This window comes from Mus caroli, unplaced genomic scaffold (assembly GCF_978045245.1).
Source record: "Mus caroli unplaced genomic scaffold, Mus_caroli_1 scaffold_12, whole genome shotgun sequence".
NCBI classification, from domain to species: domain Eukaryota; kingdom Metazoa; phylum Chordata; class Mammalia; order Rodentia; family Muridae; genus Mus; species Mus caroli.
The window spans coordinates 51121161-51143384 of record NW_028227267.1 but is presented as its reverse complement, the minus strand read 5'-3'; the positions used below and the strand labels follow the sequence as shown (position 1 = coordinate 51143384).

The 22224-nt window shown below is 46.6% G+C and overlaps 1 pseudogene across 1 annotated transcript; it reads right to left on the bottom strand.

Moving 5' to 3' along the window:
• Positions 1–9508: 9508 nt before the first annotated feature.
• Positions 9509–20272, bottom strand: LOC110309616 (glyceraldehyde-3-phosphate dehydrogenase pseudogene; annotated as a pseudogene). The gene is made up of 2 exons (XR_015044737.1): positions 20216–20272; positions 9509–10596 (listed from the first exon to the last, which is right to left on the bottom strand). The product of XR_015044737.1 is annotated as a glyceraldehyde-3-phosphate dehydrogenase pseudogene (transcript).
• Positions 20273–22224: the final 1952 nt, after the last annotated feature.

Below are 22224 nucleotides of genomic sequence, written 5' to 3'. Positions count from 1 at the left end.
ATGACACCCATTGTCAACACACTAACCTCTGTCCCAACCACAGGCCAGCTCAGAGCCTCGCACAAGGGACTCTGACAGTGGCATGGCTCAGTGGATAAAGGTGCTTGCTGCCAAATAGAACAAGCAGAGTTCAGTCCCTGAGAACCATGGGGTGATAGGAGCGAATGGACCCCAGCAAGTGTCCTTTGGCTTCCATGTGTACACCACAACATATGTGCCCACGTGCATGTGCGCATGCACGCACACATAAATAAATGTAACAAAACACATAACAAAGGAAAGAAAAGGATGCGTGGTGGTGGCACGTGCCACTCAGCACTTGGGAGGCAGAGGCAGGAGAATCTCTGAGTTCAAGGCCAGCTTGGACTACAGAGCAAGTTCCAGGACAGCCAAGACAGAGAAACCCTGTCTTGAAAAACCAAAAAAATAATACAAAGGAAAAAAAAAAGGAAGAAAGAAAGAAAGAAAGAAAGAAAGAAAGAAAGAAAGAAGGAAGAAAGGAAGGAAGGAAGGAAAGGAAGGAAAGAAAGAAAGAAAGAAAGAAAGAAAGAAAGAAAGAAAGAAAGAAAGAAAGAAAGAAGGAAGGAAGGAAGGAAGGAAGGAAGGAAGGAAGGAAGAGAAGGAAGGAAGGGAAAGAAGGAAAGAAAGAAGGAAGGGAAGAGAGAGAGAGAGAGAGAGAGAGGTTCAAAACAGTATCAAGAGCTACAATGTGTCTGCCTGACATTGACCCTCAGACGATCAGAAGAAAGTCCTGGGCTCCACAAGGCCCATGTCGTCCTCTTCTGGCTGCCATATGCACCAGGCACACACATGGTGCACATACCATAGGCACCAGGCACACACATGGCACACATACACACATGCAGACAAAGAACTCATAAGCATAAAAATCAGTATATCTTTAATCTCACTATTATTATTATTAGTGTAGTGATTCACTGTCTCTGTCTTTAGACACACCAGAAGAAGGCATCAGATCCCATTACAGATGGTTGTGAGCCATCATGTAGGTGCTGGGAGTTGAACTCAGGACCTGTAGAAGAGCAGTCAGTGCTCTTTACCTTTGAGTCGGTCCTCAAATCAATAAATCTTTAAAAAACAAGTGACATTTAAAACAATAACAACAACAACACTGTTAAAAGTGTTTTACCTACCTATTCTCAAACTCATGGGACCCCGTGTGTGTGTGTGTGTGTGTGTGTATCATGTTTAGAGACCAGAGAACAACTTGAGGGAATCAGTCCTCTCCTTCCACCATGGATCCTTGGGATGGAACTCAGGTTATTAGGTTGGGCAACAGGCACCTTTACTTGCTGAGCCAACTCACTAACCCTCTTTGTTTCTTTGCTTGAGACAGGGTCTTGTTATGTAGTCCAGGCTGACCTCAAACTCAGTATGTAGCCCAGGTTGTCCATGAACCCACAGCAATTCTCCTCCTCCTCCTCCTCCTCTTCCTCTTCCTCTTCTTCCTCCTCCTGCTCTGAGGATTGAACCCATGACCTCATGTATGTTATATAAATGCTCTGCCATAAGTTATACCTGCAGCCCTAATTTTCCTTTCTTCCCACAAAGAAGTCTGTTTTGTGGAAAGTACCAACAAACGGTCAGGAGAGGCTGGCAGAAGGAGACCTACTGTCTCAAGGTGAAGAGGATTCTTGTTTCTTTGGGGTTTTTTTGTTGTTTTTTGTTTGTTTTTTGTTTTGGGGGGGTTGTTTTTTTTTTTTTTTTTTTTTGAGACAAGGTTTGTCTATGTAGCCCTGAGTGTCCTGGAACTAACTATGTAGACAAGGCTGGCCTCAAATTGGAAGAGACCTACCAGCCTCTGCTTCCCTAGTGTGGGGTGGGGGTGGGGGGGCAGTGCCATGCCACTACCATGTGCCATTACCACCACCATTACCACCATCAACACCCCCCATCCCCTACCCCCTGCCCCCTACCCCCATCCCCTGCCCCCTGCCCTCTACCCCCTGCCCCTGCCCCCTACCCCCTGCCCCCTACCCTCTGCCCTCTACCCCCTACCCCCTTCCCCCATCCCCTGTCCCCTACCCCCTGCCCCCTACCCCCATCCCCTGTCCCCTACCCCCTACTCCCAGTTTGGTAAAGAGGATTCTTTTTTCCTTTTTTTTTTTTTTTTAAGATTTTTCTTTATTATTATATGTAAATACACTGTAGCTGTCTTTAGACACACCAGTAGAGGATGTCAGGTCTCATTTACAGATGGTTGTAAGCCACCATGTGGTTGCAAAGAGCAGTCAGTGCTCTTAACCACTGAGCCATCTCACCAGCCCCTGGTGAAGAGGATTCTAAGACTCTATAAAGGAACAGCACAGGGCTCCGTTGTTCAGATGTAAAGCAGAAGCACCAAGCCAGATCCCAGCGAAGCCTGTCACTCTCTAGAATCACAGTGACTTACGGCTACTTCTGCTGTGACAAGGTACCTTAACCAAAGACATTTGAGGAGAAAAGGATTTCTTTGGCTTACATTTCCACATCATAGTTCATCATCAAAGGACATAAGGGCAGGAACTCAAGCAGGGGCAGAAATCTAGAGGCAGGAGCTACTGCAGAGGCCATGGAGGGGTGCTATTCACTGGCTTGTTCCACATGGCTTGCTCAGCCTGTTTTCTTACAGAACCCAAGACCACCAGCAGCCTAGGGGTGGTACCACCCACAGTGGAGCAGACCCTCCCTCATCAATTACTAATTAAGAAAATGCCTGACAGGTCTCCCTTCAGCCAGATCTTGTAGAGACATTTTCTCAATTGAGGTTCCTTCCTCTCTGATGATTCTAGCTTGTGTCAAGTCGACATAAGAATTAGCCAGCACCGGGCAGTGGTGGCGCACGCCTTTAATCCCAGCACTTGGGAGGCAGAGGCAGGCAGATCTCTGAGTTTGAGGCCAGCCAGGTCTACAGAGTGAGTTCCAGAACAGCCAGGGCTACACAGAGAAACCCTGTCTCAAAAAAACAAACAAAACAAACAAACAAACAAACAAACAAAAGAATTAGCCAGCACAGACAGACCAACACTTTCAGAGGACAGAGTCCTTAGCAACCATTAGGTTTAACAGAGTCAGCTGGGAATCTGGGTGGGTATTGCTTGTCAGTGACCTCAGCCTCAGGAGAGAGTTTGTCAATTACACACTCGACAGCCCCTCTCTTCTGGCCTGCCCTTAACTTCCCTTGCTTTTGGACCCCACAGCGTCTGGGGGCTTCAGGAGACTACCCCACACGCCTTGAGGGTGTTAGGCTGTAACAGCAGCTTGTGCTTCACACAGTGCCCCCAAATGTTCTGGACATCCTGACCCAGAACTTTGTTCTAGCTCTCTGCGACCTCTCTTCTGGAATGCCTCATACTATACCTCTATCCTCTATCCCAACCTCAAGCCCACAGTATCTGAGACTCCAGACGAGTTCAGACCAACTTTCCCTTTCTCTTTTCACTTTGCTAAATCCCTGAGGCCATTTAACCTCTGTATCACTGACCTCAGGATTCAACAACCCCGGCCCCACCCCGTGTGAGTGTGTATGTGTGCATGTGTGTGTGTGTGTGTTTGCCTGCATGCATGCATGTGTATCGTGTGTGTCCCAGTTCCCAAAGAAACCAGAAGATGGCATTGGATCCTCTGGGACTGGAGTTGCCGACAATTACAAGCTGCCACCCTGGGAATCAAACCTGGGTCCTCTGCAAAAGCAGGAAGTGCTCTAACCCACAGAGCCATCCCTCTAGCCAGAAGACGTTTTATGTCAGCTGGGACATGTGATGCACTGGCATGAAGAAACTCTAAGCCAGGCCTCTGTCAGCTTCCGAACATCACTCTCATGAAGACCCAATTTCATACAGTTCATCTTTTCTTGCCCCATTCATGGATAAAGGGGGACAAAGTGAAGTCCCTTTCTCAGAAGTGAGAGAAAAGAAATTAGAAACTAGAAATTCTTACAGGATACAGTTGTTTGTTCTACACACACACACACACACACACACACACACACGAAAAAAAAAATGGGTGTTATACCTAGCTACTTATAGTCTACCATGTCTGGATAGCTTCTCTGAGCACCGTGCAAAATGGAGGACTCTCTTTTCTTAGTGGGGCTTCCATTTCTCTGCCTGATCTGGGGATCCTGACCCCTAATCTTCTACCTGAAGAGGAATGTCACATAGTCCTTGGCAAACCTACAAGTTCAGCTTCCTCTTTCCCACTAAGCCTGCCCAGCAAGTACCTGGGATTCCTGGAATACCTATCTCTCCATACGAATAGGCATTCACAGGACTTTAAACTCCAGCCAACTGTTTCATTCAACCTGAAAATGCCTTCTCACTCTCCAAAGTTCATATATAGTCCCTTGGTCACCCCGATAAAGACATGAGTGCAAAGCAGCTAGGAGAGCTGTTTCATTAACATCCTTGAAGAGCACGCATACCAAGATGGGGGCGTGACAGTCCAGGGCTCTACCACTAACCACAACCCAAACTCAGGACAGCGTTTTAAAGAAAGCTATCTGCTAAATGATTCCTTGTCCTGTGAATGAGAAGGCAAAACTCCAGCTCGCCAGAATCCTGGATTCCAACCCAGTTCACCTTCCCTTCCAGAGTCTATTCTACCTCCCAGACACCTCAGCACAGAGCCATTGTCAGTAGCAGAGGCATTACAGAGCTACGGGTACACACGATGGCTATGGAATTATCAAATTACCCTGTCAAGCCTGGCCAGCTCCCTACAACAGTGGCAGTCAGCTATACAATTCAAACTGATAAACTGGATATTGTCTTCTGGAACCAGCACTCTGCCTAACAAGTATTGTCTTGTTTGTTTGTTTGTTTGGTTGGTGGGGATTTTTTTATTTTTTTATTTATTTTCGAGACAGGGTTTCTCTATGTAGCCCTGGCTGTCCTGGAACTCACTTTGTAGACCAAGCTGGCCTCAAACTCAGAGATCTGCCTGCCTCTGCCTCCCAAGTACTGGGATTAAAGGCATGCGCCGCCACTGCCCGGCCTAACAAGTATTCTCTAAGCTTCCTATCAGCATCGGCGAGGAAGGAGAGGCTGGCAAGGGATGAGCATCGGGAGTGAGGCACAGGGGCCAAGCAGAGGAATGGAAAGGACTCAGTGCCCATTACTTCTAGAGGTTCCCAACATGAACTACCTACTTTCACCCTCCCACCCAGATGTGCACCCACGTTAGGGCCTTTGTACTAGCTATGATATTTCCTATATAACTGCACAGCCGGCCACCGCCTTCCCGCTCTTTGTTGGCTGTGATGAGTATTCATGGTTATCAACTTGACTGCATTTGGAATGAACAGCAAAATCCAGAATGGAGGGCACACCTGTGAGATTCTTTTTTTTCTTGTTTTTCTTGCTGGTTGCACTTCTAATCTGGTGAATCTACTTCTAGTCCATGAAGATGGGAGGTGGGAGGACACACCTTTAATCTGGGGCATGTATTCTGCTGGAAGCCAATATACAAGGACCCTGAAGAAGAAAGCATTTGCTCTTTGCCTACTTGCTCTTGCCTTATTAGCAAGTTCGTTCCTTTACTGGTGTTACAGCCTACTTCTTTGAGATTCTAGCATCTATTGAAGACCAACTGTGACATCTAGCCTTGTGGACCGAGCAACTTGTGGATTCTTGGACCTTCTGTTTATAGGCTGCTGTTGTTGGATTTGTTGGTCAATAGCCTGTAAGTCATCATAATAAATCCCCCAGTATGTGTGTGTGTGTGGAGAGAGAGAGAGAGAGAGAGAGAGAGAGAGAGAGAGAGATTCATTCTGTAAGTTCTGCTACTGTCTGCCTTCGGTTTCACTGGTGGTGGGTGTGCTACAAGGGTGAAGTTCTTTGCTTTGTTTGCTGGTGTAACCCCGAGTACCAATAGTTCTTGTCACAGGAGGTGCCCAATAAACGTTTACTAAATGAACAAAGCCCAGGCTGTGATGTGTCACCTTCGGAAGGACCAAGCTGTTTAGTTCATTATTTGGTGTTGGAAGCAAAGAGCTAGAGGAGTGATCACTTCAGGATTCAGTTTTCTAGAAAGATGGATGGTTAGAAAATGTCCTATACCCTCCTCTGTCTTCACCAAAGCTTCAAAACTATGCCCACCAGGAGACCCTGGAAAATGAAGAGTATTTCCTGATGAACCTTAGCCTCCTACTCAACTTGTGTTCCTTGAGGGTGCTTACTCCGTCACAGACTTCAGCCTTCAACTCTGGGTCAGGCTAAGAACACAATGTCCAGAACCAAGGAGCTCTAACATAAGCATTAAGAAGAACCTGATGCCTGCAGGCAGAGCACAGCTTTAAGCCCAGCACTCTGGAGACGGAGACAGGCAGATCTCTCTCTGAGTTCGAGACCAGTCTGGGCTATAGATAGAGTTCCAGGACAGCCAGGGCTACACCAATCACCAGGCACACATATGGTATACATACAGACATGATGCTCTCTTCTGTCATGCAGATGAGCATGTAAGACACAGCCCTCATACATAAAATAAACAAATCTTAGAAGCTGACAAAGTGGAAGAAGCCACTGCTGTGGAGCTAACTTGGCATGGATCAACCTGCCACCCCAGATGACTCTGCCTTGTAATATTCTGACAGCATCATTCAGAAATGTAGTGCTGAGCTTCAATTAACTATCTTGTCTTAGAAAGCAGGCAGTTAAAAATGAGCACACCCTTCCTTCCAGCACTTAGGAGGCAAAGGCAGATGGATTTCTGAGTTTGAGGCTAGCCTGGTCTAGAGAGTGAGTTCCAGGACAGCCAGGGCTACACACAGGAAATCCTGTCTCAAAACAACAATAAAAGTGTATACCTGGAATAGTGGAAGTTACCTCCCTCCATTCATTTTCTACGAAGAAAGCTGGCATAAATGAGGGGAGCAGGCTGGGCCTGGCCTGTGCTGGAAGCCCTCCAAGTACCAGGCATAGCACAGGCTGTCCCTCAGACAATGTTAGTGGACAAAGTGGAAGGGACCCAATACCCCAACCACGGAGCTTGCTGCTGTACAGTAACCACTCCTCTTCAGGAATAAGTCCTTAAAGGGACAAAGCAACACACATCCACCATTCAGATCACAGTAGGTGGAGAGACTCCAGAACTTTCTAAGACAGAGGCCTGGAAGAAGGAAAACAAGCCAGGGGGAAGAGGGTTATCAAGATGTTCCAAGCTGGGCTGGAGAGATGGCACAGTGGTTAAGAGCACTGACTGCTCTTCTGAAGGTCCTGAGTTCAAATCCCTGGACCAGAGGTTGAAATGGGGCTCAGGGCCTCACCCTCCATGAGGATAAGCCCATAACTGCTTGTCACTTGAAGTCTCCAAAGACCAGCTTCATTTCCTTCAGCATTAGAAATTATAATAGTAAGCACCTTTTATTGTGCATTTTGTCTACATCAGGAACACTCTAACTAATCTAGTCAACGGTCCTGTGAAATGGGAGCTGCTCTTCTGCCCATCTTACATATGGAGAAATTGAGGCAGAGAGGTTCACCACTGAGAGAAACAGACGAGACACTGACCAGGTCATCTGAGCTCAGGAGCCCAGTTTTGCTTCTTTGTGTCTCCCAGGCTGGCCCAAAGTCTAGATCCTCCTGCCTCACCTACCAAGTGCTGGGATGAGCATGTCTGTAGGATCATGCCACCCTTTTACCTATAGTGCTTACTCACTCTGGACCTAGAGACAGAAACTTTGTTGCCCAAAGTAGCAAACCCAAGGCTAGCTCTAAATATCCCCAGTTCCAGGACTGTATAGTGAGAATTTTTTGGAAAGTTTGGTTTCTTTAAAGAACACAGAAATATAAGAATGGCTTCCTTTTAACCCCAGGTGTGGGCTATGAGGCTGTTTCAGATTGTCCACAGCAGCTGATTATGGTTTGCCACATGCTCTAACAAGGGCATGGTTTCGCCAACTGCAGATAGTTTCTGCAATTGTGTGACCTTTGGAATTCTGGGGACTTTTAAGAGGATGTATACGTACTAGGGCCCTGAGAGGCAAGGTGGGCTGTTGGTTGGTTGGTTGGTGTTTGTTGTTGTTGGTCACTGTTGATTGCAGTTTGTTAAGTAGTCGTGCACAAAGAAGAAACAAGAAATTAGATATCCTGACAGTGAAGATCAAACTTGCCTCAAGGAACCTGACACCCCTAATCAGCAGAAAGTACTCTAACGTCACCCCCTTTCTGACCCCTGACTTCACTCAGGGATCTCTTTCCTTTGCTCTCTATCCTTGTTCTCTCTTATCTCCTGTTAGTTGAAAGGGTGGGGAAAGGGTGGAAGAAAGAAAAACTCACAAAGTAGCTAAACACAGCTACAGTACAGAGAATGAGTTCCCCCCACTGCACCAAGAGCAGAAGGAGTATTACAAAGTTAGCATAGTTTATATATCTACTCAGATGAAACCAGACGCTATCGAGGCACATAGGTAAAGTGGTATCTTAGTGACCTACACTAGATCCTACACGAGATGCTCTAACCTAGAATACCTCTCATCTAGTCTTTTGTTTGTTTGTTTGTTTTGTTTTGTTTTTTTGAGACAGGGTTTCTCTGAATAGCCCTGGCTGTCCTGGAACTCACTTTGTAGACCAGGCTGGCCTCGAACTCAGAAATCTGCCTGCCTCTGCCTCCCGAGTGCTGGGATTAAAGGCGTGTGCCACCACCGCCCGGCTGGTCTAGTCTTACATATGTATCACTCATAGTCATTAAATGCACAATTAACAAGTACCCGTATGGCACAAGGAGTTGTGCTAGGCCTACAAAAAAACCCCATCATCCACACAAGGAGCTAAAAGCAAACTGCTGCGAGCAGCAGGAAGAATAAGGAAAAGACACCCAGGAGAAAAGTCAGAAGAGATTATTGTGCATAGTGCACATTAAGAAAAGAGCTGGGGGCCGGGCGTGGTGGCGCACGCCTTTAATCCCAGCACTCGGGAAGCAGAGGCAGGCAGATTTCTGAGTTCGAGGTCAGCCTGGTCTACAAAGTGAGTGCCAGGACAGCCAGGACTACACAGAGAAACCCTGTCTCAAAAAACAAAAACAAAAACAAAAACAAAAATAAAAACAAAACAAAAAAAAAACAAAAAACAAAAACCCAAAAAACAAAGAAAAGAGCTGGGGGCTGGAGAGATGGCTCAGTGGTTAGCAACACTTCCTGCTGGTGTCCAGGACACAGCTTCCGTTCTCAGTATCTAAAGGTAGTTCATAACTGTCTCTAAGTCCAGTTCTGTGGGATCTGTCACCCACCTCTGGCCTCTAAGGGCACCAGGCACACACATGGTGTACACATACATACATGCAAACAACACACACACATAAAAATAATGTAAATAAAAAATGAATAAATCTTTTTTGGGGGTGCAGTGAACTTTATTGATGGTATTCAAGAGAGTAGGGAGGGCTCCCTAGGCCCCTCCTGTTATTATGGGGGTCTGGGATGGAAATTGTGAGGGAGATGCTCAGTGTAGGGGGGCCTTGTTGGGATAGGGACCCCTCAGCAACTGAGGGCCTTTCTCTTGCTCTCGGTGTCCTTGCTGGGGTGGGTGGTCCAGGGTTTCTTACTCCTTGGAGGCCATGTAGGCCATGAGGTCCACCACCCTGTTGCTGTAGCTGTATTCATTGTCATACCAGGAAATGAGCTTTACAAAGTTGTCATTGAGAGCAATGCCAGTCCCAGCATCAAAGATGGAAGAGTGGGAGTTGCTATTGAAGTCGCAGGAAACAACCTGGTCCTCAGTGTAGCCCAAGATGCCCTTCAGTGGGCCCTCAGATGCCTGCTTCACCACCTTTTTGATATCATCATACTTGGCAGGTTTCTCCAAGCAGCATGTCAGAGCTACAGTGGATACATTGGGGGTAGGAACATGGAAGGCCATGCCAGTTGAGCCGTTCAGCTCTGGAATGACCTTGCCCACAGCCTTGGCAGCACTAGTGGATGCAGTGCTGGGCAAGATGTTCTGGGCAGCCCCATGGCCATCACACCACAGCTTTCTAGAGCGGCCATCCACAGTCTTCTGAGTGGCAGTGATGGCATGAATCGTGGTCATGAGCCCTTCCATGATGCCAAAGTTGTCATGGATGACCTTGGCCAGGGAATCTAAGCAGTTGGTGGTGCAGGATGCATTACTGACAATCTTGAGTGAGTTGTCATACTTCTCGTGGTTCACACCCATCACAAACATGGAGGCATCCACAGAAGGGGCAGAGATGATGACCCTTTTGGATCCACCATTCAAGTGAGCCCTTGCCTTCTCCAAGATGGTGAAGATGCCAGTAGACTCCAGGACATACTCAACACCAGCACCACCCCATTTGATGTTAGCAGGGTCTCGCTCCTGGAAGATGCTGATGGGTTTCCCATTGATGACAAGCTTCCCATTCTCAGCTTTGACTGTGCCATTGAATTTGCCATGGGTGGAGTCATACTGGAACATGTAGACCATGTAGTTGAGTTCAATGAAGGGGTCGTGATAGCAACAATCTCCACTTTCCAAGTGGAGAGCAGATGGCAGCCCTGGTAACCAGGCGCCCAATACGGCCAAATTCGTTCACACTGACCTTCACCATTTTGTCTGCGGGACAAGGCTGGCACTGCACAAGAAGATGGGGCTGTCTCTGGAACAGGGAGGATCAGAGAGCCGAATAAATCTTTAAAACAAGAGTACATTTTGCCTTAAGTGACACATGCCCACAATATCAGCTCTTCAGAGGCTACAGCAAGAGATTGAGTGTTTACAGTGGCCTGAGCTACACAATGATATGTGTCTCAGAAAAAAATTAAAATAAAATAGTGGATTCTGGGGCCCAAGCAGCCTGGTGTAAATGCCAGCTGTTTGTCTCACTATGAACCTCTCCTTGCCTCGGTTTCCTCATATGTAAGATGGGTAGAACAGCCTCTACTTCCCAGAGCCATTGCCTAGCTGAATCAATAGGATATGTGTTATAGAGGCAATGCTGAGTAAAAGGTGGACACTATTCTGATTGCTATTGTCAAAGGAAACAAGCTAGTCTCTGGAGACCTGCAGCTGACAGTTAAAAAATTTAAATGTTACACTGAGCACAACACAAACATTTTCAGCAGGAGTTTAATGGCAGGTGATTTAGTAGCTGTTGGGAGGGCAGATTGAGATAGGACAGAAGCAGAGGCAAACTGATCAGCAGGGTTTAGCTATTGATATTTCAGATTTTTTTTTTGTTTTGTTTTTTAAAAAAACACAAACGGTGGTAACAGCTTTCCTCAACTGTGTATGTTAAGAGGTAAAATTGGAATGAAGTTCTCTGCTTGGAGGCAGCAGGAAGACAATGGAACCACCTGGCAAGAGAGTGACTAAAAGAAGCGGGTTTGACACCCAAATGATGGAGCTGGCTTTAAAAACATTAAGGTAAAGTGTAGGGTTGGAGAGATGGCTCAGTGGTTAAGACCACTAACATTTCTTCCAGAGGTTCTGAGTTCAATTCCCAGCAACCACATGGTGGCTCACAATCATGTGTAATGGGATCTGATGCCCTCTTCTGGTGTGTCTAAAGACAGCAACAGTGTGCACACATACATAAAAATAAATACATCTTAAAAATAAAAAGATGGGGCTGGTGAGATGGCTCAGTGGGTAAGAGCACCCGACTGCTCTTCCGAAGGTCCAGAGTTCAAATCCCAGCAACCACATGGTGGCTCACAACCATCTGTAATGAGATCTGGCGCCCTCTTCTGGAGTGTCTGAAGACAGCTACAGTGTACTTATAATAAATAAATAAATCTTAAAAAAAATTAAAAAAAAAATTAAAAAAAATAAAAAGATGAAGCCGGGCGTGGTGGCGCACGCCTTTAATCCCAGCACTCAGGAGGCAGAGGCAGGCGGATTTCTGAGTTTGAGGCCAGCCTGGTCTACAAAGTGAGTTCCAGGTAAATTCTCCTGCCTGTAGAATGTTCCTAGGAATGAGCTGCACCTTCGGACACAAGGCTGATTGACAGATGGGAGCTTCAGTGACCGTGGAGAGCTGAGAATGACATGAGTCCAGAGAGAAAAGATCTCTAGCCACCTTTCCCCTTCTTGATAGCCATTCACTGCCTTCCCTTGTCACTGACTGACAGCTTTGTGTCCCCTGGGTAAATCACTTGGGATGTACAGACAGAGCCTGACTTCTCTTTGGAACGTCTTAACTTCACAGAACAGCGTCTTCCACCAACCCCAAAGCAAGACTGTCATCAGATAACATCTAAGGCTTTTTTCATCAGAGGTTGCCTTCCTCAGGTCTCCACCAACATCGAAGGAAAGTGACTTGATTTATCACTTTGTTCTATTACTAGCTTCCAAAGCAGAACATGGGATTTGGGGTGACCTAAAATCTGTGCTCCCAGGTTATGATCACATATATTTAGCTTCAAAAAAGAAACTGTCTCTCAACCCCTTTGAGGTAAGGGATGCATTTTTTCATCATCAACATGCTCCAGTCTCCCAAGTATTGGAACTGTAGGCACGTCTAGTTTGTTTTTGTTGTTGTTGTTGTTTTGAGACAGAGTCATTCCTCTGTATAGATTTGGCTGGCCTCGAACTCACAGAGATCCAGCTGCCTCTGCTTACCTAATGCTGGGATTAAAGGCACGTGCCACTACCACCTGACTGGTTTGTTTGTTTGTTTGTTTGTTTGTTTTAAATAATGAAAAATAGAATAAAAATAAGAAGGGGTGGAGCCAACTGGTGCTGGAGAGATGGCTTGATAGTTAGAGGAGCAGTCATTGCTCTTCCAAACAACCAGGGTTTGATCCCCAGCACCCTTATCAGCTGATTCACAACCACCAGGATTACAGGTCCTCTGTGAGCCTCTGTGAACCTCCCACCTCTGTGAGCACCTGACCCGTATGCACACATCCACACAGAATGTATAGATGTAATTAAAAATAATTAAAAAATAATTAAAGCCAATTGAATTGTGAAGTGGCATGAAGGAATGAAAGAAACTGGACTAAAAATTAAAAATTACCCCACCACACACACACACACACACACACACACACACACACACACACACCGTGCTATCTGTCTCCCAAGCTCTGTGGCTTCAGGCTCAGGACCAGCCGCTTTACTTCCTGCTCATGAAAATGAGGCTTCTTGCTATGATAGCTGTACACGCTGTATCCCACAGGCTGGGCTCACTTTGAGGGACGCTTTGCACACACTTCTACTCCTCATTAACATCCTAGGATGTGGTTGCCATCTTCATCTGCAAGCGAGGGGCTAAGTTCTCTCAAGGTCAGCCTGCCATTTGCCCCATGCGTCTAACTACATAGACACACATGGGGCTGAGTTTCCAGGTTACTCTCCTCAGCTCTGCAGACCTGATGCCTGTGCCTGTGTAAATGCCCGCCACACTCCCTTCTGGCTACAATCTTCTGGGTTTCTTTTCTTTTAAATTTCTAAGACAGGGCCTCCCATATGGCTCAGTATATTCAGGATTCCCAGGTTGCCTAAACTGGCCTCAGGCTCACAGCAGTCTTCTTCTCTGCCTCCTGGTGCTGGGATTATAGATTTGAGCACACACACATACAGTTCCAAAAACTACAGTCTGTGAGGTCATGCTATTTATTATATTTGATGGTAATTTAATCTCAGTCTTCTTACTCATTCTGTTTTGTTCATTTTTGTTTTTGTTTTTGAAGACAGGATTTCTCTGTGTAGCCCTGGCTATCCTGGAATTTGCTCTGTAGACCAGGCTGGCCTCAAACTCAGAGATCTACCTGCCTCTGCCTCCCAAGTGCTGGGATTAAAGGCGTTTGCCACTCTGCTTAGCTATTCAGTCTTTCCTACACTACCAGTTCTGTAAATTTTAGTCATTAAATGTTAGAGCTGGAAAGAATTCTACGAGCTCATCTAACCAAATATTTCTCAAATCTGGGGAAAGATATCATGACAGACAGCCAGACCTTAGCACAACAGACGCCATGTTTCAGGCATTTAGACACCGTTCAGACCCAAGAGACCAGCATGTAGACCTTAATACCTGCCAAATAAGAACAAAGACTAGGGGGCTGGTGAGATGGCTCAGTTGGTAAGAGCACCCGACTGCTCTTCTGAAGGTCCGAAGTTCAAATCCCAGCAACCACATGGTGGCTCACAACCATCCATAACGAGATCTGATTCCCTCTTCTGGAGTGTCTGAAGACAGCTACAGTGTACTTACATATAATAATAAATAAATCTTAAAAAAAAAAAAGATTTAAAAAAAAAAAAGAACAAAGACTAACCCAACAAGGTCCACAGTTCTGGGAAGGTCTCTAAATGTAATGACCTTGCTCTTTGGCTTCTGTAGATCTGCTTCTGGCCAGCTCTTCTTGTTAACTAAGCTGTGCCGACCCAGGATGTGATTTTGTGCCTAAAAGCTCACCTGAGAAAGGCTCAGTACCGCACTGGATCCTGGACATCCAGCGTAGTCCCAGGCTGGCTATTAAAGACTTTCAGTTGGCTTGAACCGATGTCTGAGTGATGGTTAGGCGGATCCCTCATACCAACATTCCCCAACTCCACTGTAGATTGCGTTATAACTTTAGGAACATGGGATTGGCCAGTCTTTTTGTATAAAAACACAGATGTATATGCATGAATGGAATTTTCTACAGAGAACAGTGAGGGACAAGACATGGAAAAAGGTTTCGGTGCACTCCTTTTGTAGTGTCTGAGATTTTCACCTATCCAAAATTAAAGACTAGGAAGCCCCCGAGGCCAGCCTACTGTAGTCAATCCACACATCAGAAACTCCATTTTAGGAAATTTTATACATAAAGATGTACATATTTATCACAGAAGGAAAAGAAAAAAAAAAAAAGAAATCCTAACAAAACTAGGAATAAGCCCGACACGGACTATAATCCAGCTACCTAGGAGACTAGGCACCAGGAACAGGTGATGTAGAAAGAATGAAGCAGGGTAGAGCCCAGATTGCCGAACTAAATTAGCCTTTGCCTCTAGGGGACCAGTGGTTGTGTCTTCTTGGCACCAACGCCCCTGCCCTCAAGATGCTGTTCATCTTTTGGGACGAATAAGCCTTGCTCTCGATTACTTCCAGTGTAGTATCCCACTACCTTGCAAAGAGGAATGCCACCCTTATTTCCGGCCTAAAGCAGTCCTCTGAAAACTAAACTCAGTTCTTTAGCAGATAGTCAAGCAGCAAGCTAACAGCCTCCGGACCGTTTGCCCCAGGCTGTCCGGAGTGTGAGCGCTCAGACACAGCTTCTACCTCTTATCCTGGGGAGGCTCCAGAGACTCCCACTTCTCCGGTGTTAACAATGCTTTTTTTCCCCTTTCTAACTCGGCCCGTGAATTCTCCTGTCTTTTCATACATCCCAGGTTTCATTCCAGTCTTAAATTGGTTTCCTGGTCTGCCCTTTATCCCCCATCCCAGTCTTCTCATCTCTGAATCGCTTTGCCTGACTGGACAGGAAGTCTTGCTTTAGTATCCCCATTGTATTCTTTCCCGTAGGAATGTTAATCAGCGAACGGGATTTAATTAATTCAGCAGCTAATTTAAAATGGGAGAGGAAGAGTGGAAGAGGAGGAGGGTAGAGAGAGACGGGTCCTACTTCGAAACAGAAGGCACTGCGCGAGGCTCTGGGTTGGTGGGCACCATGCTGTCGCCCTCGTTTACTGCCCCCACCTACATATACAGCCAGCAGGGAAGGGCAAAAGTGGGGAGCGTGGCTGGCAGGGTCTCCACGGACTCATTCGGTCCCGCTGCTGCTTTGGGCTGGAAGAGAGACAGAACGGGAGGGATGCAGACAGCCCCTCGTGGCAGGAAGAACTAAGGGAGGGGCATTTATTTGTTTTTTTGCTTTTTGGTTTTTGTTTGTTTGTTTGTTTGTTTGAGACAGGGTTTCTCTGTATAGCCCTGGCTGTCCTGGAACTCATTTTGTAGACCAGGCTGGCCTCGAACTCAGAAATCCGCCTGCCTCTGCCTCCGCTGGGATTAAAGGCATGAGCCACCACTCCCGGCCTGATTTATCTCTTTACCACCCAGGGCTTCCTATGAGAGCCAGCAGTGAGGGAATCAAAATTGGAAGCAAAGGTGGAAGGAACTCAGAGCTACTCAGAGCTGCTTTCTGTTCTCCGGAGCCAGCAAGCCACCACAGGCTCAGCCGAAGTAGAAACACAGCAATGTTTTCTAAGCTTATACTCTATGCTAGATTTTAAATAGTTATTACCAGTTATTAAAAGCTTAAGAGTGTTTTGTTTTGTTTTTTAAGATTTTATTTACTTACTATATTTAAGTAGACTGTAGCTGTCTTCAGGCACCCCAGAAGAAGGTATCAGATTTCATTATGAATGGTTGTGAGCTATCACACGGTTGCTGGGATTTGAACTCAGGGCCTTCGGAAGAGCAGTCAGTGCTCTTAACCACTGAACCATCTCTCCAGCCCCAGGAGTGTTTACTAACATGGCCAGAGTGGTGCATTCTATAAAAGTTAGGTTAGCACATGGAGACACACACACACTCACATCCTGACCATGTTTCAAGGCTTTCCGTGACCCAGGGATGAAATGGCCATATTTGTTTGTGAGGAGTAAAGGAAAATGCGATATGAGAAGACTAAGTACAAGGCTCAGCTCGGCTGTACGGCCTATGTATGAAGGGCAGAAAACAAATCTCATTCAGCTTTAGCTCCCAGGCCTAAAGCACCTGGAGAAGTAATCGAAACTGAAAGGATTATTCCAGAATGTTTTAAAGTTGCAAAGTCTCTATCATTCACTGCAACGAAAACGTTACCAAGCCGGGCATGGTGGCGCACGCCTTTAATCCCAGCACTTGGGAGGCAGAGGCAGGTGGATTTCTGGGTTCAAGGCCATCCTGGTCTTCAAAGTGAGTTCCAGGACAGCCAGGGCAATACAGAGAAGCCCTGACTCGAAAAAAACCTAAATAAATAAATAAATAAATAAATAAATAAATAAAGTTATCGATCATTGCTTTAAGAGAAAGCCCTTGCCTGATGTGGGGGTGCATGCCTTTAATTCCAGCACTCAGAGGCAGACAACTTGGTCTACTTAGCAAAGTAGGCCTGCCAGGGTGACAAAAAAAAAAAAAAAAAAAAAGCAGAGAAGACAGATCTTACAAGGGATCTCTGTTACATGAGACCACTGTGCTAACTCATGCCCAACGTAGAACAGAACTCCAGGCAGCTGAGGAAGGCCTCTACCCGTCTTATACTAAAGGAAGGCAGGCTTGGCAGGAAGGAAGAAGAGCCCAGAACCTCCAAGGCTCAAGTAAGACAGCAAAGCCCATGGTGCTCCAGCCCCCACTCCTCCTACAGAGGCTTCTCCTGATTCTCCCTCCAGGGCTTTGGCTCACTGCCTTCCTTAGTTTGGCGGCTAGCTTTGGCTCACACATCTGAGAATGAAAGCCAGTCACTCCAGAGCTGCCACCCAACTAAGAAAGATCTGTCGCTGTCACAGAAAAAGGCCACATGGTCCATCTGTATTGTAGACAATCTCTAGGGCTTACACAAAGACATTACTGTCCGGGGAGTGCCTGGGATGCTGGCAATTCACAATGGAGATCTGATAAGAAGAAAATTGGCCATCTTGGAAACTGGATAACTTTATAACCAGCACTAGCTGCTCAGCATGAGCTGAGGCGTCTAGGGTCCTGGCCACACAGAGACGGTTCTCCAGGAAAGAAGACAAGGTAGAGCCAAATTAATGGTCTGATGAGTTTAGGGTGTACCCTGGAAAGGCAGAACAAAGAGAGCCATGGGCTGAAGGGGGAGGCACAGAAATTCCACCGAGACAAAGGAGAGACTTGGGATAGAAAATGGGGCGCAGGACTGGGCCAAGGTCGTTCAGACAGAATTGTCCTGGGCGGAGACCACTCGGGTTGCCATTGCTTCCCTAGCAAGTGCCTTCTGAGGACTCCAAAGCTCAGGAACAGGATGTTCCCGAGGCCACGAAGGGTTTAGAGCCTAGTATTTCTCCAGTCTTATAGTCTTATAGAATGGATAAAAAAAAAAAAAAAAAAGAATGGGGCCCTTACTGAATTCTTTTAAAAACATTACTTCTGGCTGGGCGTGGTGGTGCACGCCTTTGATCCCAGTACTCAGGAGGCAGAGGCAGGCGGATTTCTGAGTTCAAGGCCAGCCTGGTCTACAAAGTGAGTTCCAGGACAGCCAGGGCTAAACAGAGAGACCCTGTCTCAAAAAACCAAAATAAATACTATCTATCTATCTATCTATCTATCTATCTATCTATCTATCTATCTATCTATCTATCTATTGGTTTTTCGAGACAAGGTTTCTATGTGTAGCCTTGGTTATCCTAGAATTCACTCTGCAGACCAGACTGCCTCTGCCCCACAAGTGCTGGGACTAAAGGCATGTATCACCACTGCCCAGCATATTTCTTATTAATTTGTGTATGATGTGTGTGGAGAGATGTGCACATGCCCCAGCACGCGTGTGACTGTCAGAGGACAACTGTGTAGTCAGGCCTGTCCTACCTGAAAGTGGGTTCCAGGGATCAAGCTCAGGCTCTCAGGGTTGCATGGCAACCTTTCCAGCTGAGCCATCTCTCTGGCCTGTGTCTGAATTCTCCCTATTTCTATTTCCCCAGCATTTGGGACCCAATTCTGTATACTTAGGACCTTTTGGAAGCTGAACTTTTATTACCCAAATCCAGGAACTTAGTACATATGGAAAGGTACCGATCTTCCCTCATCTCCATTCAGCAACTGAATATGTACGGAAGGGTACCAGTCTTCCCTCATCTCTGTCCATTTCTCATGCAGAGTAATGATTTTCCAAACCTAGTCTTCGACGCTGACCCCTTAGCTGTCCTCACCCTGTTCGCTTTTAAACCGCTCTCATCTACAGCCCCCTCACAATAGGAGAGCCATCTGTAGGATGCCATGGGTAGAGGAGATAAGGGAAAGAAGAGAGGTGAGGTGGAGTGTAGATTGTAGATTAGGCCAGTGAGATGGGAGGCTGCAGTCAAATGGAAAGAGAGGACAGAGTGTTGGAGTGGGGGGAGGGGAGGAAGATGGCACTGCAGGGGGGCCACAAAATTAATTTAAGGAAGAGAACAGTAAAGGAGACGTTGGTAGAATAACAATCAGGCAGTAGGGGGCTGGGAGGGGGCGGGCGGGTGGAGGGGAGGATGCTGGGGAGGGCCTCGCCTGCAGAGCAACAGCAGCGCCACCTATAGGTATGGTGAAGGGTTACAGATAGCAACAAAGGGGCCCCTTACCTGGACATAGGAGTCTGGATGCAGGTAGGGAGAGAGAAGCTATGGCCTCTGCCCTCCAAACCTTTGCACCACATGCAGGCCAGGATAAATTGTGCAAGGCTCTTCTGGGAAGAGAGAGGCTTAGTGAGGCGATCCAGGGAGAGGGGAACTGATCCCCCCCCACGCGCATTCCCCCCCCCCCCTCCCACATCCTGAGTTTTCCTTCTCAGAATCTAGGTTGTAGAAAAGAGAAAAGTCTAAAGGGGCAGGATGTCAGGTATGAAGAAAAGGTATCTGATTCTCCTTTTACTGGCTGGCCAAAGTATTTTATACGTATTTTCAAGTAATTCCCTTTCCTCACTGGACAGTGAAGAACACGGCTCCCTCCCTGGGGCAAAGGAGGCCCCTCACTCAGCTGCCCCCCTCCCCTTACAGCATTGCCTTGAAACTCAACCACCATTAGAAAGCCCCAGGGAGCCACCAAGCTGAGAAGAGGGAAGGAAGAGTTCCCCCCTAGCCACCACCCCCAGTCAGAAAGACCAAGGTGGAGAACAGGGAGGCAAGAGAGAGGATGTAAAAGCAGAGGGAGGGGGAGGAGAACGGGATCAGCAGTATTTGTTGTGCTTCTAGCAAGGAAGGATCCGTCACATTTTTAATAATAATAAATACATGAAGACAGATTTGCCAGCACTGCTCCGGCTCCTTGGGAAGGGTGGGGGAGGGGAGCCAATGCAGCTGCAGCAGAGACCAATATCTTCCCCTCCCCTCCCCCATTAGACAGATTCCATACTGCAGCAGCCCACCCCTCCCCCTCCAACTGCAGTCCTCCACAGCCCACCCTTTCCTCCGTCCCTTCACACAGCTCCCCCACCTCTCGCCCTCCTCTCTGTCTCTCTCTCTCTCTCTCTCTCTCTGTCCCTATACTGCTCTCTTCTTTCTACTCTGGTCTTCATGTAACAGCCTTATCCCAGCAGGAAGAAACCCAAATACCCACATCTTAAATCTCCTAGTCCCAAAACCCAGGCCTTTCCTACCAGTGCCCTTCCCTGGCCGAGCTCAATCTGTCCACATCCAGTACTCCACAGAAGGCATCTAGCACATTTTGGCATTTCCTGGATCCCACTGAAAGGGACCGATCTCCATTTTTATTTTAATGGGACTTCCTTGATCACATCCTTAAATATAATGGCTATCACATTTGCTTGTGTTTAGGGGGTGCCGGGGCCTCAGGACTCAGCGACTACTGCCACCTATTGACCCAAATTTGTTCAAGATGGACCTTTAATACACTTCTTACAGGGCATCAATAGCTTAAACATGCAAAGGCATGGCTCTTGGGGCTTCTCTGAGACCCTCTGAACAATGAGATCAAAGAAACACAAAAGCAGGACTGGGCAGAGAGCCAGCGTCGCGATGCCTGTCTGCATGCACAGGCTACGGTAAGATGGCCAAGGAACAAAAACAACCTAAGTCTCCTCCAGGACCTGTGAGAAAAGTAGGGGACAGAATTTTCCCAAGCAATGGTAAAGATCTTGTGCATGACAGTATACATGAGGTTTAGTACTGGGCAAAGGGTAGTTAGTGTCTCACTAATACCTCATCACAGTAGCCTTGGATGAATCTGGCATTTACGGAGCAAAGAGACCTCAGGGACCTTCCAGACTGTGTTATCTCTAGCTCAGTCTGCACCAGTCAAGTGGAGATGACAGAGGAACTGCATGCTGAAGGAGGACAGGTCTACCCACACCATTGTAAGGGTGTGTGTGTGTGTGTGTGTGTGTGTGTGTGTCTTTCATACCCTGAGGCAGAGCAATGAGGGCGTTTGAGCTCTCCACGGTGCTGAAACCCGGTCAGCGCAACCAGGTCACTGCTCCTTACACTGCCCCAAACCTTCATCAAACCCTTAACTAACAACACAAAGACTTGGAGAAAAAAAAAAAAAAAAAAAAAAAAAAAAAAAAAAAAAAAAACCCTAGGATTTTGTCAAAGTCTCTTCCCAACTCCCTAAAATGAAAAAACTGAGGTGGAAGCTAAAGCTTGTCAGGTTTAAAGAAAAAGAAAAGAAAAAGAAAAGAATTGAGCCTGAACAGAAACACAGAACAAAGGTAAGCAACAGAACAGGCCTAAGCCTTGCAATCCTGATCTTTAATTCTGTTGCTCTGCTGTGCTAACCGTGGCTCTCAAACCGTTCCTTGGAGGACTAAAGGTTCTTCAGGCTCCTTGGAGAGTTAGGGAAAAGAGTTCAATAGTAAGGAACTCTAAGGTTCAATAAAAGTAACCCTATTTCAACTTGTTTCACATCAACAACCTCCCTAAAACTCTGTCAAACAATATAATCTATTAATGATGCTGATATAAATAACCTCAGAAAAACGCTAGTAGTTGTTGGAAGTCTTTTTCTAGTACTGCCAAAAGGCCAGGGGGGAAAAAAACAAAAACAAAAACCCACATCCTGGAACTGAAGACTCAGATTAACTATAAGGCCCACAATGGTTCTGGTTACTGATATACCAAGACCTAGAGTATGGACTGTAGTCTCTGAAGGCAAGGCCTCTAAAAAAGATGGGGCAGGAAGTAAGCTCACATCTTAATAAATTAGGAGCAGCAGCCAAGCATGGTGGTAGCTGCCTGTAACCCTGGCACTTAGGAGGTGGAGGCAAGAGATCAAGAGCTCAAGGACAATTCCTAACAAATTCAAGACCAGCCTAGACCATCTTGAGATCCTGTTTCAAAAAAGCAAACCAGAAACAAATGCAGCAATCGAAACTGTAACATGAATGGGATGGTTCTAACCAAGACATCTTTATTTATTTATCCTTACCCTATGGCACTAGGGATTATACCAGGGCCGTGTATATGTGTGTGTGTGTGTGTGTGTGTGTGTGCTAAGTACTCTATTGCAGAGCTATATCCCCAACACTAAGATGAAGCCAGGCTCTAGCTGTTAGCCAGGCTGCCTTTGAACTTACTCTGTAGTGCAGACAGGCCGCATGCTTGCGTTCCTCCTGCCTCTGCCTCCTTCCTGAGCGGCTAGCCTCAGGCA